General features: G+C 37.3%; 1 protein-coding gene across 4 annotated transcripts in view; it reads left to right on the top strand.

Annotated features, from left to right (window-relative positions):
- Positions 1-14,211, top strand: part of enox2 (ecto-NOX disulfide-thiol exchanger 2) — a 197,918-nt gene that overhangs the window by 77,065 nt on the left and 106,642 nt on the right. The window lies entirely within an intron of this gene.

Raw genomic sequence — 14,211 nt, 5'->3', positions numbered from 1 at the left:
TTAAAATCTTATGTTTGTTATATTTAAACACAGATAAATACTGAACACAATGCATATCTGCCAACACACACAATTCAGATATAAGGTACCATCTTAGTTATTGTCACCATTTATTTAAAAAGCCAAATGTAGCTATTCAGAAGAGTCTGGTCTCATTATTATGGTTGCATCAACCTAAAATGTTGGCCTGTTGCTTTTGCAGTGGGCAGCTGTTGGTGGGCTTTAGTTTATTTTGAGTTCTCTGTGTGGTGGAAAAGAAAAGTCTGCTGTAATCCGTGTTAAATTTTTCCACAGATCACCAGTGTATCAAATAGATTATTGTTTCAAGCCCCTAAAATCCTCTGAAAGAATTCAGTTTTGACATCCAGATTTGGCATTTCAATAGGCTCAGACAGCTGGACCTGTTCAGTTGGTTGCCAGCAATTTAAGCTGAAGATTGAAAACAACTAATATTAATACAATAAATATTATCTCCTCTTGTTTTAAAAGCTTAGATTGGATTGGACTGGTTGGATCGTAGAAACGCTGTTTCTCAAGTGACCACAAAACTTTTGTTGACGACTGAAGAACTTACAAAAACATTGATAGTATGATGTACTGCTTTTGTGGTGTTATGTGATGTCATGAGGTTTACCGTATTTTTCGGACTATAAGCCGCTACTTTTTTCCTACGCTTTGAACCACGCGGCTTGTATACCGGTGCAGCTTTTCTGTGGATTTTTATTCAACTGCCAGGAGGAAGTGAATTATTGGAAGTCAAAATTGGAAATCAAAGAAGAAAGCGCTAATTTTCATTTAGAACAAGCACATACTAGCAGCAGGCACAACGGAGAAATTTCTTCAATCTCATATGATGCAGCGTTAAAGTTGAGGGTTATCGATGTAGCAGTACAGGACGATAGAGCCGCTGCACGTAAGCTCGGCGTGAACAAAACTATGGTGCGCTGAAGACGCAGGGCTGCGCCTTAATAAATCCAGCAGATTAGGACGCTGCCCTCTGCTGCAGAAAACCGAGAGCAGCGGAGATACCAGCGGCTCAGCCCAGTGCGACTTATATATGTACGTTTCCAGTTTTTTTTTTTCCCAAAAATCTATAGGTGCGGCTGATAGTATGGTGCTCTCTGTAGTCCGGAAAATACGGTAATTTATTTAATTTTAGAACATGTAGTTAATTTTTACCGATTCTTTGAATTAATATAGAATTTACTAAATTTGAACATGATTAGATCAAGAAAATGCAGAGCTTTTGACCATCCCTCAAATCCAAGAAACCATCCTCTTGCTATTATATTTGCTCAGTGCATTGGATGTGTTAATGTATCAATCCTTCAGCTGGAAGTGGGACTCATTATTCATTTGTAAACACATTTCGAGCATCCTCCGCTGTGCTTGGTTTCCTCCTCTAGAGCTGCATAAGTGTGATCTATAAAGTGCCTAATTGCTTTTGTCCTGATCCCCTCCATGACCAGGCCATTTACTGTCTGCAAAGATCATTTCCTGCTCTCTTTCTGCAGTGTTCATCAAGGAGGCTCGGGCACTGTGAAGTGAAATACCGTGGATGACATTATTGCAGTATCATTGTTTGGTTTATCTGTCAAATTATCGAAAGCTCATCCCTGGAGAGGCGGCGCGGAATGAGCAAACAGCTGGGAATGTCCAGCCGATGGTTGTCTGAGCACATCTTTCATCGCAGATGAATGGCACAATTTCTTACAAATCAGTCCCTGTTCAAGGTCAGGCTGAGATGAGCGGTGTAGATTAGTGTTGCAAATCTTTGTTTGTGTGGCGCTGAGAGGAAATAAGGAGCTGGGACTAATCCCTTTGTTTGCAGTGTCAGTTTTCTTCATTGGATTTTGACTTCAGCTCTTCGGCTACATTCAAAAGACTGACACTGTCAAGAAACGGTGCGGGTGTGAGGTGGTGAGGCAGAGGCAGCAGACCCAGGTAAGATGAAAATGATGTTTTTAATGGTGAATAAGTCCAGCAACAAGTAGCAGGCACAAGGAAACACTGACCACGACTAGACTGAACAACGACAACTAGACTCGACATTGACGAGGACCCGACGAGGAACAAGGAACACAGGTGGAGTTAAATACACGGGAGGGTAATCACAGAGACGAGACACACCTGGGAACAATCAAGGGGAGGACAGGACAACGAAGAGACTTAACGACACAGAAAACTCTAAATAAACAAGGAAAAACACAGATCATGACAGACACATCCAGTGGTAACTATTATTCTGTTGACTACAAAGTGTGTTTTTGGCTTGTTTGTCACCATGAACACCTCAAATCTCTCCAGAGACTCTAAACTGAAGTGAAAAATAACTTATTATAAATAACAACAGAAAGTGTGTTTTTAATGGTTAATTCAAAGAAACGGAAATCCCTGTTGTTTTTTTTTTAATAATGAAGAACAACATCAAATATTTACAACAATGGATTTGAGGCTAGAATTTGGTGAAAAAATAGTTTTGCGACCTCAAAAAAATGTAAGGCAACAGTAGAACTCCTCATTGCATCAGTACTGGGACTGAGCTGCAGAAAAATGAAAATATTGCATAAAAATAGTGTCTTTAAAGAGTTTTCTATCTGAAAAGAAAGAAATATTGTTCTTTTCAGTTCAGATCAATGTTTGGAACCATGCAGATTCCTGGATTAGCCAAGCAACCTCAAAGTGATGTCAACCATATACATCAGCTTTTGTGTTATAATTTCAGTATAATAAATCCTAATAATAAATGTCTAAAATAGACATTTAAAATTTGCTTTTAAATTTGCAATGGAAATTGTTCAGTGGGAGGAAAGATAAATGCTTCACAACTTATTTTTGATCATGCATGGGTTTTTTTGTACATTTAAATTATCTAAAGTATAATTGACCAGGATGTTACAATTACAGGGATTTAAATCTTATGATTGCAAGTTCACACAGCAGAACTGCAGGAAATGTTTCCTAAACAAACAAATTAAATAAAGTAATGAATCAAAACAGCCAAATTTACTGGAAAATTAACCCGGTCTTGTCTTAACAGCTTGTCAGTAAAGCTAGTTATGCCAACATGATCTTTAGGAGCCAATTTCTATGTAGGTGAGGAATTATTCTCACAAGGACTATTAACACATGGATCAGTAGGTGTAAAATTATCTAACACCGCCACATCAACTGTGAAGAAAAATTAATTGACTGACTACCCTATGAGAGCGATTGCCCCGTTCTAATCGGCTGTGTGTTTTGCAACATCCTTATTTCTTTTGAGACTAAACAAGTACATTGACTTTTTATTCTTAGTTTGCATTTAAATAGCCACTTTTTTTTCACATTTAAAACTCTTTGACACATAATAAATGGTCAATGTACATTCAAAGAAATATATAGCAGGAACACCTCCTGGATAAAGCATTAAAGATATCTTAGCTGCACAGACATCATTTATAAAATGTGTTTTTTGTTTTGACTTAGTAAACCAAAGAAGACAAATTGTGAAAAGAGAGATTTCCCAATGTGAAGCTGTAATTGAGTGTCAGTGAGAATATGTGAGCACAGCTTCTTGGGTTGTAACCTGCTGATCCTTATTCTGTCTTATGGATTTTAAATTAGATTAATATAAAAGATTTTTGATGAAGAATGCACACCTTTGTAAATACATTTGTTTGTATGGGAAGCTCAGAAAGGAGAAGATTCTCCACTCAAACCTGCACAGTTTTCACATTGAATCACACTTTCATTGCCTAGAACAGTCTGGTAAGAAAAAAACACTACAGTCATTCTGTCTGACATTAAAATATAGATACTGTAAGGAGAAGCAGCAAAAAAACTAAGGCATTTTTATTAGTTATCTTGACCATTAAAACTATTTATCATATTTCCATAATTCTCATCTTAACCTTTATTCACAAGAACGTAATTAAACCGAACTCAGTCTTAATTTAGATGATTCTTGTCATTGTTACCCTGTTGGTTCTTTTTATGTAAATAATATTTACTGACCATTAGAGCTTCAAACCGCTTTCTACTCTTCTGCAGCCTACTGCATGCAGGGTACTACTGTTAAAATCTGTGGATATTATTGACAATAAAACTATAATCATTCTTTTGCAATGCCTTCACTAACTTGTGTGTCAAACTTAAAGCCAAACTCTAATGAGTTTCAAATGCATTTTACAGATTTATACTTCCTGCAGCCTTTCTGCACCCACTTTAATTCATCTTATAGGGGTGTACTATGTATTTTTCAGGCATAGGGCCACAATCAAGTAATTGTTGCTTTCAGTTGTTATGATATAAAGTTTAAAAAAAAGTCAATTTTGCATTTTATTCCCCTTAATGTGCTGCATTCCTGAGGCGTTTTGTGTTTTATTTGGGCCTCAGAACATAAACATTTTAAAAATACTTTCACATACAGGTTTTAAACCTTTAAAATCTTACAATAATTGAAGAAGTTGCTGTCTGTCTCCGTAGACAGCCAAAAGCAAAAGTCGATTATTTAATATTTGTAATAGTTAACAGAAAATATAAACTGTAGAAAAGTTCAAACTGCAATTACTGACAGAGTATGCTGAGAATATTCTGCCATTCTGTATTGCTTCCCAGCGCCGCCCCTTCTGAAAGTTTTTTCAAGTCCTTTTTTTTACAGCTTGAAAACAAAGAAATACTGATACAAATTTGAAGTTTAAATATTCAAACATTATTGATTTCTCAATGATGATTTTTGTTTGAAGTTACTCTTGGTTTTAAAAAAACATGTTTGTTTCAGTTGGTAAAATTATAAATATCACAGGGTTGGAATATTTCAAATTCCCGTCATGCTTAATGTTTGGGTATTCCATCAACGAACTGGATTGATGTGTTCATGTTCCTGGACGTTCAAATAGAGCCGATGGGGAAAAATATCCAGCGGATCAACATTTTCTCTTTCTAAATGTGTGAAGCCAAAGAAATAACTATCTGCTGGCTGTAGCGGCTGGAAGCATATCTACATTAATCCGGCTATTATTGATGCTTCAAAAATTTTCTGTCTGCATTTTGATGAATAATGCACTCAGCTGCCATTTTGGCTTAGTGTTGTGGATATAAAGTGTTGCTGCTCTTTCTACGATGGTTTACTTTGTTAGTAAAGTTTCTAAAAAAGATGATTCACCTCGGCCTTTGTCACATTGCTTCTCCTTTTAAATGAGTCAGACCTCAGCCTTAGCATGCATGAGTGAAAACCCAAGGCATTTGAATAAATCAAATAAATCAGTGCTCCTAAGTGGGTGTTTACTTGACTGAGTGCAGCCTGTTGTGACCCCAAATGCTTCCAGCCTCCCCAAAGTATAACAAAGATGTTTTGCACTCTTGTGCCCCACTTGGCTATTTTCTTTATTTATGAGTTGAATTTCAGTGTGGCAGCTTTTGGAATGGATTCTCCCTGACTTGTACCCTGGTCATTACAGAAAAAAACTTTCTCTTGCTTCACTGAATAATTCCTTCTGGCACACTAAAACCCTGTTTGCCACAGACACCTTCTCTACCATTTTCCTCTGACAAAACAACAAGGGACTTCAGACAACAAGGGCTGACTTTTTTGCCATAGGGCCCATTAGCACTCTCATGTGTGACTAAACATTGTTTTTTGCATGGTTTTTAGTGAAGGCAAAACACAGAAAGCACTTGTCGGTGTGGAAGGCTAAAAGCTTAGATGCAGGAAGAGCTATTCTTAATAGATGTGTTGGGACTTGCATCAAAAATGTAGATGAAATGTTCTGTGTTAAATAATAACATCAAAATATTTTATGTAGGTCACTTACCATGACATTTGTCTTAATGTTTTTGTCTCTGTAAATCAAAGACGCTTCTTTTTGATGGAACAAAATTCAAACACTGCATTTAAAATTCAATATAAATAAATTAGTTTACAGAGAGAAGACATTGTTCTGCTAAATGCCAAGATGCTGGCAAAATTCCTAAATACTGTTTTATCGGTTGTGTAAATGCCTCTGATATCAAAATTTTTCAAGTGTGGCAAGTTAAAACATTATTATTCATGATATTTATGGTGACATTTATTTCTGACATGACTTCAAATACAACAAATAAACACCCACTAAGCTTTTATTGCATTGAATGCTACACCTTTTTCACATTCTGACTCTAGCATGTTAATTAGCTAGGCTATCTGCTCAGGTTGCCAACCTGCAGCTAGCTGCTTAACGTGCTTAGCTCACTGATTGTAGTTTTGAAACTCCATTCCCATAGTAAAAGTGGTGTCATTAAATGTACCAAAACCTTTTGGCTGCAGATTAGTGTAATTGCTGTGTTCTAATCTACACAAAGGACCACACCACTAAACATCTAAAGTGTGAAAACACTCAAAATTGTGGGACTCCTTGGTTGTGTCTCTTCTTGAGCCTGCATAGTCTTTTTTTTCCATTTATTTAAAATGAGAAAATGCACATTAATTAACAGAAGCACTTCATCATTATTTAGCCATAAATGTTAATATTCATCTGCTCCCCCTCACAGGTAGATTGTTTAAAGCAAAACTATAACAGAAAGTCTCAGTAAAGTAATTATGTTTTGTACTGGCCAGTTTGACTTGAAGTCTAATCTACTTCTGTTGGTGCTTCAAACCTTAGCTCAGGTTCAACACAGAGTATTTGGATGTTTTTACAACAGAGTTAATGCTTTACTGCCAGGATGGAAGAATGTTAGCCATCACCACTGCTTGTTTCTTAAAACATGCCATATTCTGTCAACTTGTTTAGTCTTAAGCTTTCTCAGCAGGATGCCAAACAACTCCTCCCCCATAAGAGGGTATCTATTATCTTCCAAATTTCATTTAAAGTTTTTTTGTTGTTCTTTGAAAATTTTGACATTACCTCTGTACTGTAGAAACAGGAGTCAAAATAAGAGGCTTTTGTTGGGGAATCAGTTAGATACTTACAAATGAACAAATGATACTTAGAAATGTATTCTAAATGTGGAATAAATACACAAAATGTAGTATTAACAACCTAGATAAAAAATAAAATGTGAGAGTGCTAACTTGGCTTCAAGTATTGAGAAAAACCATGATTACATTAATTGTCATTTTGAAGTCAAGAGTTGCAAAAACTGCTACTTAGACAGGACAGAAAGCCTGGTGGCATAGAGAAATTAGTGACAACATGCGTCACTTGAACTTCAAAAGTGTTTTTACCAGAAGGCATTATAATACTGATGGAAAAAATCAAACAAGGAATGACTTCAGACATGAATGAATATCAAGTCAGTAGAGCTTTTTCATGCTTTGAACCTACATTATTTTTAGTTAGAAATGCACACTTTATACATATATATATATTTTTTAAACCCACCAATAAATACTTTCATGTTCTGTACCGGCATAACGTTACCAGGATTGTCGGGAGGGCTGGTGTCTATCATGGGGAAGGAAGTGGTGTACTTTGTAGACAGGTCATCTAGTTAACAAAGGACAGACAACAGTGTATGAAGACACACCAAGTCCTACAGCCTGCCATGCTTTTAGCCAGTGGGAAAAAGCTGGCGTACCCCAGCCCTGACTGGGATTTGTACTAAGGTCCTTCTTGCCACGAGGCAACAGTGAAAACAACTGCAAGTATATAACAATAAGTGAATAAAAACTCGACTTTTTGAGTGCTCTAAATGTAGCTGTTTAAGTTACTTGCTCATCAATCAGTCATGTTAAAAAGTTATTGTCCCCCTTCTGCTAGATGATGATCAGGATTCACTCTGAGGTCTTGAGCATACTGCACCAGGATTTAAAGCTCTGACTTCTGGAGAATGACAAGTAGCCATCTGGTTATTGTTCACTCCAGACCTGCATGGGAGTTTCAGCCTGAAATAGCATCAAAGGCGAAGAGATGTCTTTTGAAAGTGGGCCGCTGTATCGAGAGCTATAGAGAGATCTCAATTGAGTTGTCACTCAGGGGTGTCGGTTACGTTTGGATACAGATGCAGTCACGCTCATTTCCCTTTTCATTGAGGAGAAGAGAAGTGAAGCCGCATTCATAAAACAAACACAACGAAGGAGCACTTTTTACGAGTATTAATTGACACACAAGGGAATAAGGTCTCTTATCTGCTCTCCTTGAAACTAAGTACAGCCTCTGGGATGTTCTGAAGTGCACTGACAAGGTGTGAGTGTGAAATCCAATCTCAACAATCTAACCCTAACCCTAATATTAAAACATATTTTTGTCTGGAACTATTTTTTTCAATTAGGTTTTCCATAAAAACACTGAAAGTGCCTCATTGTGAGTGACCATTGCAACAATGTGGTTATGTTTGTATAATGTACAGATTTTTATAAAGGAGTCTTTCAAGCAGCCGCATCCTTAAGAGGTATCAAAAGCTTGATTTCATAATGTTAGCTATTCATCATCAATCTCCTAAGCCCTTTGCTTCAGTCCATTACTTTACAAGTGTAAAGCATTGATGGTCTGAAACAAATTATGGAGCAACTGAGACTTCAGAGCGGTAAGGAAATAAAAACTAAGTAGGTGGCTGCCAAGTACTTGAGAGATTAGAAAGGCATAATTAAGCAAAGACAGCAGAGATTTTGAGGTTATTTTGTCAATTACTAGGCATAAATGACAAGTATATTGACAAGAAGGCTTTAGTGGGTATGGGATTCTCACTGCTTAGTTACCGTCAGTAAATATACGAAAGAATCATGGAATACATTTATAGGGTAACAGAGTATAAGAAACAAAATGATCTGGTTACTTAAGGTAGATAAGCCATACTACAGGATGCTGGATGGTTGAAGTTGAAAGTGCAACTGACGACTTGACCTACATTTTGGTGCTAGTTTAGCTTGGATCTTTAAAAAAAAAAACACACACACGAGGGAGCTTTCTTTCAGGCCAGTGATCAACAGTGAGCAGCAATCTGAGGGAGGGAGCATTACTTAATGCTGACTACATCTGGATAAAACTGCATCTCTAAGAGGACTTTTATGCTTAACAAAGGTTTATTAAAATGTTTTGATTGCTCTTTGCAAAACATTGGTATAATTTGGATTTAAATCTATTAAAAAGAATGTACTTAGTTTGCTTAAGCTTTTTGTCTCCAGATCTATCGAGGGTGTATCCCGTTTCTTGCCTATTAACCACTGGAGATTGCCACCACCCATCACCAAGAAAATTAATAAGTAAGATAAATGTTGTTTCCTCCCATTTTAATTGGCTGGTAGAGAAGTGATTGCACTGCCAAGTGATTTTGTTTCTTCAAATCACACGTTTTAGTGTCAGTGGGAGTTAAAACTCGGATAAAAAAAAGACATTATCTGGATAGTTTAGACGAAAGTGTTTGTAAGCATTTGCTCATTTGGTTGAGGAAACGGAATGTAACGCTGTAACACTGAGAACTGAAAAGAGTGTGCTTGGAAGAGTAGCAGGCCTCAAGAAGGACATGTTCCTTTTGGAGCTTGTGAAATGCATGTTTTAATAATACAAAACTATAATTTAAAATCAGATGTGCCAGATTCTACCAATGATTGAACCACACCCCAGAGCTCTTTAAAGGCGGCCATTCACAGCTGTTTCTGTCGGCACTGCGACACACACTCCCAACAGCTCTCAGTGTGCCGTTGTTGAAGTTCATTGGAGCCAGTGAATGTCTCATTAGCCAGGTCTCTGGAGCACAAAACCACATCAACATAGGCTGGATGTTTTTCTGACAGACTGCAAATAGCTTCAGCGACTATTTAAGGGAACGATGAGCCTTTCCAAAGTCATTAGCATTGGAACACCCGTGCCAATCATCACAAATGCTATGCCTGTAATAATGATGCAGGACTTTCTCACATAGCCAATATATCCCTAGTACTACACCTCAACTGTTGATGGCTTGATCTGACCAAACCCTACTTGCATTATAGTGTCCTGTCATTCAAACGAGAGAACAGATGGTGAGAGCTTAGACTTTACTGTGTCCTTGAGGATAGTAGAAACTGTATGTCTTATAGGGGAAAACTTTGTTCCTTTACTGCCTGCCATGAGTGGTTTGTAGAATTATTGGTTCAATGTTATGCACTTCTCTCCAAGGACTCCCCACATGCATGTGTAAGTGAACATGACCTTATCAACTGCTGGGTTGCCTTACAGACACACAGTTGTTCACTCACTGTATGGCAAAAAGGGCAGGGCCCTTTGACAGCAGAAAGAGGATTAGACTGCAAACCAAAGATTCTTAGTCAATTTAATGGAATAGAGATGAGTGGATGGGAGATTTAAATAAATTAACCTTCAGTGAATTCCCAGAGGCTTGAAGGAATGATGGAGGGGGCCTGAAGAAGAATATTTTCACTGTCAATAATGTCATGAATAGTCATGCCATTCTTGTGCAAGGTAACTTCTAATTGTGTTCAAAGCATGACTTGCATGTTGATTATGTGTATTAACAAACAAGAAAAATGTATTCCCATCTTTGTCTCATCTGTTGCATGGAAGGATTTTTCCATTGTCTATCATCGCTACATGTCTGTGTATTGGCTGAGTTAATGGGACATGCAGAGCCACGTGAATTCATAAATGTACAGTGATATACCCTGATGCATGCATCATTTCAAAATGTCAGCACAACATCAGGGAATAGATTAACCTTTACCAAACTCCCAACTGTAAGAAGCTAATTCTTCCTCCTCAATTATCATGACACTAACTGTCATTGTTTTCCTTGACACCTAAAAATACAAAACTTTGAATATTCTAGATATCCTTACAGCTGTTGAGGCGATAACACATGGCTTAAGCTCATTAAAAAGTGGACAGTTTATTTATTATCTCAATTTTGTCTGCTGTTATTAATGCCAAACACTTCAGAAAAAGTATTTTACTATTTATACTCATGAAAAAAATATTTAGCAAATCTGAACTGTCTTTAACCTACTTAGATGTAATGTACCATACTGTATGGACATAAACCTCCCAAGTTTAGAGATTCCCTTGTGTATGAATGGATTAAATCCTTGGAATGTTCTTTTTTTCCACTTTGCAGTTGCTTTAGTGATTCATATTCATAGCTTCAGTGTTTTGATCTTTGCCGCCTTGTAATTCTTCACATTTCTGTTTCACTTTACAGACATTATATTGAAAATAGTGAAATATTGATTTGTTGCACATGGACTAGTGGAATGATTTTCCATTTTAACCTATGGCCTCAAAGGAGTGTACAGTGCTTTGCAAATGTATTCACACCCTGGACTTTTTTCCACATTCAGTCAACCACAATTGTCAATCTGCTTTCAGTGTGCTGTGCCTTTCCATGTGAATCACTGTACTGTGATGTATTTAAAAAAATCTAAAATATTTGTAGCTGCAGCAGTCCAAAGACTGAATGCAAATTCACGTTTTTCTACTTCTGTTTTTTGTTTGTTTTGCAAATGGAAACACCCCAGTAAAATACAGTAAAGCTTGAGGTTTCAACATGACAAAATGCAAAATGGCTGAATGCTTTTTGCAAGACACAATGTACAAGTAGAGCCCTGCCTTGCAGCAGGAAAATCTCTTTGGAGTTTGCATGTTTCCCCTGTGCCTGTATGCTTTTCCTTTGGGTATACTGACTTCCTTTCTCGTTCCATCCCTGTTCATTATTAAATTGAACTAAGCGAATGTTTCGAATCTTTCTCTATTTCACTGATCTCCTGGGAAAGGCTCAAACTTAACATGCTCATCTTGTTCCACCTCTTGGTGAGGACTGTGTCATTGTGCCCTTGGAAAGGAGTAGAATCAGTTCTAGCAAAGTTATGTTTCTAATTTTTGATTAAAAAGGTTTATCTTTACTTAGATGACACCTGTCATTTCTGAATAGGAGAAAGGACAGGCACCTAAAGCTATCATCTTTCATTACTGATTAACTACCTTGTAATTTCATCGAAAGCTTACAAACGTTATGACTAAATGGGGTATATAACCAGAATTTAAAACGCTGGTTGTTTCCTCTGTAAATATGTAATGTGAATCACTGGCATCCAAAGACAATAACAACTAATGTGTTGCCCTCTTTTGTGGAAAGGCATTAGAAAAATACTCAGGATGATCCCAGCCATTACTTTTACTAAGATTGTTGTGCCAGATGATGACGCTTCTCAGAAACTGATCCCATCTACTCTCAGTTGTTTGGAGAGCCTGTGTTTCTAACAGCTCTTTGTCTTTGCTATAACTGGAGGTGAAAAGCTTCGCTAATAGTCTCTTGAGAATACCACTGCTGCTCGGCATGCTTTGCCATCCATTGCTAAGCCGCATCAGTAAGACACCTTGTTTATGCATCTGCTAAGGGCACTCATGACTTCACAGTCACCTACCTTTTTAGGAAGGTGTGATCTCACGCCAACATTCCTGGGCGAAAGTGCGCTCTGACGTTCTAATCTTTCTTTGTGAAAGGAGTGGCGCTGAGAATCATTTTGTTAATGAATACCAGGAATAATAAGCTTTATAGTTTCTTTAACACTAATTAAAAAGAGGCAACAAGCTGAGAGTTCACAGTTTTACACTTTCAAAGCAGTATTTGTAACAGTATCATAATTATCCTTTTGTGTATATCTCTCTTCACTTTACAAATTGTAATGGTGAAAAAAATTAAGAGGGGGTTTTCATACCTGTTGAAAACTGTGAATACTATCCAAGTATCGTTTTAAGCTGCCGTCAGTCAGCTGTGAATGCAGCCTTTTGAAACTGCAAGATCACAATGAAGGAAGGAAGATAAATTTAACCGTTAAACTTCCACAATCTTTGGTTATTTTCAGGACACAGAATTTTAAAAACTTTGGTCTCATTATGGTCCTAAACCCAATCGTTCCACCTTGTTCAATTGTTCCTGCTTAGTATGGAAAGTCGGTCTTCACCTTTCTGCGTAACAGGTGTGTTTTCTCAGCCACTTTGCCTGTTTGAGGATATAAGTCAGTGAAGCAGAAAGGCAGTTTGATAGACAGAAAAGGTTTACTAATGAAGTGTAAAAGTCAGGGAAGCTAATATATTTCTGCGGTTGAAAACATGTTATGTTAATGCCGTATGCCACCATCTGGCCCCTTGTCTTGCTCTGGTTATATAAACACAGCAGTCTGCATGGTCAGTAAGTTTCTGAGTTCTACATTAGGTTAATAGTCTGCTGCTTCGGGTATTCCCCCATTGATGCCCTTCCTCTCCGCATTGAGCTGATGCACATTTCCTTTTGCAATGCATTATTCATCCTTTACCGTTGAGTTATTAGCTGATAGGAATTAGATGAGGCATTACAGGAGAATTATACAAATGTGCTGCTAAGAAAATTAGCGCAGCTCAGTGCTGTGCTCTCTGACTGAAAGATCATAAGTTCAAATCCTGAACCTGCCAAAAACCCTTGATGCATTATTAAAGACTAATTATATCAACATTATTTAATGGATCCTATTATGAAATTGAGTGTTGGAGCAAACATGATTATACCTTTTAAAAATAGTGGGACTGGCATGTGGGATAGAATTCATTTAATATTATTTTGGATGTCTTATGGTACACTCTCATTGAGATGAGGCACTGTATTCGCTGTACATTGCTTTGTAAGGGATTTTTTCTCTTCCTATGCCCTTAAAAATTAACCATAATTTATCCAAATGCCTCATTTACATTTTTCAATCTTTTGTCTCACTCAAAATTAGGTCATAAAAGAATATTAAGATAATGTGTGAAGTTTGTTGACAGAGTTAGAACTGTCCATTTCAGCCTCAAAATGCATCAAAAAAGATATTTTTATTTTTGTTCTTCCACCGTTCCTGCTGGGAGATACTGTATGTCACATGCTGACGTTGCAAAATAAAATCTATTCCTATTTCAGCCTGTTTCTAGGCTAATGGACATGGAGTTACAAATATCTGATTGTGTTTTTGTGTGTAGGTACACCTGAAGGGAACAAAATGCAACTTGGTGCGCCATCAGTGTACCTTAACAATGAAATGCATTAAATTGGAACATCACATTGTCCCTCATTCTGCAAGGGAATACACAGTACAGACTCTGATTGAACTCAAAGGTGGTCATATGCCGAGTTAATGACCCACTGACTTTTACCGTGTATTTTAATGTGCCTGTGCTCGCCTGGCTCTCCATCATTAGTGCTGCATGTTATTAATGTGTCCTTGATATGAGTGGGTCACAATAATTTGCCACGTTTCTGTGATTGCATTTTCACCACATAAAGTTTGTGTCTCCATTTAGCAGTTTC

The sequence above is a fragment of the Xiphophorus couchianus genome, chromosome 23 (genome assembly GCF_001444195.1).
Source record: "Xiphophorus couchianus chromosome 23, X_couchianus-1.0, whole genome shotgun sequence".
NCBI lineage: Eukaryota > Metazoa > Chordata > Actinopteri > Cyprinodontiformes > Poeciliidae > Xiphophorus > Xiphophorus couchianus.
This window is presented reverse-complemented; position numbering and strand designations above follow the sequence as displayed.